This window comes from Oncorhynchus masou, chromosome 14 (assembly GCF_036934945.1).
Source record: "Oncorhynchus masou masou isolate Uvic2021 chromosome 14, UVic_Omas_1.1, whole genome shotgun sequence".
NCBI classification, from domain to species: Eukaryota; Metazoa; Chordata; class Actinopteri; order Salmoniformes; family Salmonidae; genus Oncorhynchus; species Oncorhynchus masou.
In genome coordinates, this window is record NC_088225.1 from 27,429,172 (window position 1) to 27,433,843 (window position 4,672).

Consider the following 4,672-nt stretch of genomic DNA (forward strand, 5'->3'; position numbering starts at 1 on the left):
TCCCAAAATTGGCTAAGCACCGCCCGCGCGCAGAGTTTAAACATCAACTTCGATTTCATTGGCGAAAAACGAGTACGCCCAGCTATTATCTAACGAGCTTCCGATTCGTCTAGGAGAGCGACAACTTCGATTGGTTTGTTGTTACAAATAATTAAATAAAGACCACTGATTGGATAATATGAAACCATTTTCGAAGTACGCGCTTCCAAATTGATGCATTTTATTGGTAAAAGGGGTAACCAAACACGATGACGTCAGCCAGCGCCCGGCTGAAACTTGGGATATGTAGTAGTCATAATTTACGTTTTAAACGTACCATATTTAAAGAGACATTAACAAGAAAATACAGTATCACTCAAGATAATTAATTTAATAAAAACATATTTCTTAAAAATGTTAATGGTGTAGTTGTTATTAATTACAATTTTACATAGCTATGGGAGCGGTTGCAATTTACAGAATTGTTACCTGGAGGAAAAAGGGGGAGGGTCATTCTTTTTCAATTCTAGTAAGGGAGAGGGTTTAGTATTTGTTTTAAAATAAATGTACTATTTGTTTGCATGGACAAGGCCTACTGATGTCCTGTTCAGTTTGAGAGGGAGAGCCTGAAGATGAAAAGGAGGACCAGAGGTAAGTGCGCTACTGCTATAATTGTTTTGAATAAAAACAATATGTTTCATTGCCCATAATAAAGCTATTTATCAGAGTTATTGACCTCACAATAAGCCATATTTGACTAATTTGCATAACTGGACAGCGCATGGGTGCCTTAAGTAGGCTAATTCGGGAAGGCCTAATTGATTTAAACAGTCTTCATTTTAATTTGACTTTAGGCTACTAACAACAAGAGGGCTTTTTGTTGTAGCCTATTTATTCATATTCCTATTCCTATTGACAGACTAAATCATAGTCTACTATCCATAGATTTTGTCAGACAATTTGTTCAGTCACCATGCACTCCTTAAATGTCTCAGTGAAGGGCTTGGTGTGTTAAGGTAAAACCAGGGCTTGAATTGAGGTGTTATGTGAGAGAATGTGAGGGTAAACGGCTAAAAGCAGAGGCCTACCTCTTGTAAGCGAAAGATTTAAAAAATCAACAAAATTATGAATCTCATTATATAAAGTGATCTATAACGATGCTTTCATCATGTCTTTCTGGGGAAAGACGTGACTCTGATGCATATGGGATATCTTTTTTTAACCTTTATTTTACTAGGCAAGTCAGTTAAGAACAAATTCTTATTTTCAATGACGGCCTAGGAACAGTGGGTTAACTGCCTGGTCAGGGGCAGAAGGACAGATTTGTACCTTGTCAGCTCAGAGATTCGAACTTGCAACCCTTCAGTTACTAGTCCAATGCTCTAACCACTAGGCTACCCTGCTTACCCCTGTTTGCCTCTAAGACTTTCAGAGTCTGCGCTACAAACTTCTATAGCCAAGGAGACAAAAAAATTATTTCCTAGGGAAGTAATGTGTGATTCTGTCACTATCAATTGACATTCAACATTTCAACAGGCTATTAAACAACATACTAACTCCAAATCAGTCAGGAGCAAGCCAGCTAGCCTAAGAAGGAAAGAACATGTATTATTGAAGCTATATCATTATTATTTCAAGGCTATAGCCTGCCATTTAAGAAATCAATTGTGAAGCATTTATGACACGCTGGCAGGAGCACTCAGCATTTCAACACATCAACAGTTCCTAACATGTCTATACATTTTGCATTTAGGCTGTATAAAATTAAATGAATTACTTAGAATTAAATAATAATGAAACAAAAAATGCCTTATTAGGCTACACAGTAATTCTACAGTGACTTTTGAATTCACTTTTAAAAACACAAGTTTGGCCAGTCTTTGGTTTGAAGATCATGCACTGAGTTCTGCGTGCCTAGTTTGTTAATTTAGCCTTAGCTGATGCTCTTATATTCCCATGCCCTAATCACAGTCAACACGAATATATTTTGTTACAACAATATCATGGAATAAAATAGAATAAATTAGAAAACTATAGTATCCCAAATGAAAAGAAGTTACAAGTGCATATACGTCTACCAGTTGATATGCGGCTGCTGTGTTAAAAAATGTATGTATTTTTCTCAAGTTCATTGATGATCAGACACTACAGTCGTAAATGGTTCTGTTGAGTAACATTTTTACAGTTATAGACAACTTCAGCACTGTTCCAGACTTAGACTATCCTCTTTCTTAACAATAGCCTGTACAGATATCCAAACGTGTCAGTGTTGCAGCATGCACTCATTCGTTGTCATGCTTTGTTGTGGTATTAAAAAAGACTCTGCTTGTCTCCATCATGTAAAATGATGTAGAATTGCATGAAATGCATTTATAGAAGGATATTTTTTCTCAAACTGCAAATAAGATGATAGATTCATGCAGTGCTTTTAGTATAATTGAGATCTTTTCACCCTTACCCTTAGTCTGCAAATCCACAACCATCTGGCTACTTTGATATGTAATGCTTACAAAACGAATAACAGTTTCTAAAACTGCATATCTAAGGCTCTGGTCTGTGAGGGTAAACGGTAGGCATGTTCTCTGCTTTCCACTTTATGTTCTGACTATTATTTTGGGTATAGGGGAGGGTCACTTTTTTTAAGCTTTCAGGGAGGGGAGGGTAAATATATGTTTTACTGAAGGGAGTGCAATCCATTTTCATTTCAGAGAGGCCAGATTTTCCCCAAGTATCCCTCATTATAAATAACATACAGTCTCTAATAGAAGTGTCAATACAACCTACAAAGATGAGCTCGAATAATAGGCTCACAAGAGTTTGGGGAAAGGTTTCTCTTTCCAATTGGTGGCCTATCAGACCTTAGTTACTCAGATGATAGTCTATAGTCTAACTTAGTGTGGAAGAGTATTACTCGAACTGATAGAGCCGGCATGTGATTTGTAGCAGGGTAAAGGCAAGGTTAGTGCTATCCTGAATCCTTGGGACGTCCCTAGTGTCATGACGGGGCCCTTTTTAGGTATAGCTAGGGGCCTCTCTCTCTCTCACACCCAGGTTCTGTAATCTCAGGTCGTAAATTCCTGGCGGAGACACTCTCCCCCTGGCCACGCAGAAAGAGAGACACAGAGAGAACAAAGGATTTCACATGGCAAACTCCAAAATCCCCAAATTGGGAATTTGATACAAAATGTTCACTTGAATCTAAATCAAATCAAATTTATTTGTCACATACACATGGTTAGCAGATGTTAATGTGAGTGTAGCGAAATGCTTGTGCTTCTAGTTCCGACAATGCAGTAATAACCAACAAGTAATCTAACCTAACAATTCCAAAACTACTACCTTATACACACAAGTGTAAAGGGATAAAGAATATGTACATAAAGATATATGAATGAGTGATGGTACAGAACGGCATAGGCAAGATGCAGTAGATGGTATCGAGTACAGTATATACATATGAGATGAGTAATGTAGGGTATGTAAACAGAACTGGCACAGTTTAAAGTGGCTAGTGATACATGTATTACATAAAGATGCAGTAGATGATATAGACTACAGTATATACAGTGGGGCAAAAAAGTATTTAGTAAGCCACCAATTGTGCAAATTCTCCCACTTAAAAAGATGACAGAGGCCTGTAATTTTCAACATAGGTACACTTCAACTATTAGAGACAAAATGAGGGAAAAAAATCCAAAAAATCACATTGTAGGATTTTTAATGAATTTATTTGCAAATTATGGTGGAAAATAAGTATTTGGGCACCTACAAACAAGCAAGATTTCTGGTCCTCTCAGACCTGTAACTTCTTCTTTAAGAGGCTCCTCTGTCCTCCACTCGTTACCTGTATTAATGACACCTGTTTGAACTTGTTATCAGTATAAAAGACACCTGTCCACAACCTCAAACAGTCACTATGTCCAAGACCAAAGAGCTGTCAAAGGACACCAGAAACAAAATTGTAGACCTGCACCAGGCTGGGAAGACTGAATCTGCAATAGGTAAGCAGCTTGGTTTGAAGAAATCAACTGTGGGAGCAATTATTAGGAACTGGAAGACATACAAGAACCGCTGATAATCTCCCTCGATCTGGGGCTCCACGCAAGATCTCACCCCGTGGGGTCAAAATGATCACAAGAACGGTGAGCAAAAATCCCAGAACCACACGGGGGGACAGAGTGAATGATCTGCAGAGAGCTGGGACAAAAGTAACAAAGCCTACCATCAGTAATACACTACGCCGCCAGGGACTCAAATCCTGCAGTGCCAGACGTGTCCCCCTGCTTAAGCCAGTACATGCCCAGGCCCGTCTGAAGTTTGCTAGAGAGCATTTGGATGATCCAGAAGAAGATTGGGAGAATGTCATATGGTCAGATGAAACCAAAATATAACTTTTTGGTAAAAACTCAACTCGTCGTGTTTGGAGGACAAAGAATGCTGAGTTGCATCCAAAGAACACCATACCTACTGTGAAGCATGGGGGTGGAAACATCATGCTTTGGGGCTGTTTTTCTGCAAAGGGACCAGGACGACTGATCCGTGTAAAGGAAAGAATGAATGGGGCCATGTATCGTGAGATTTTGAGTGAAAACCTCCTTCCATCAGCAAGGCCATTGAAGATGAAACGTGGCTGGGTCTTTCAGCATGACAATGATCCCAAACACACCGCCCGGGCAACGAAGGAGTCCTGGCC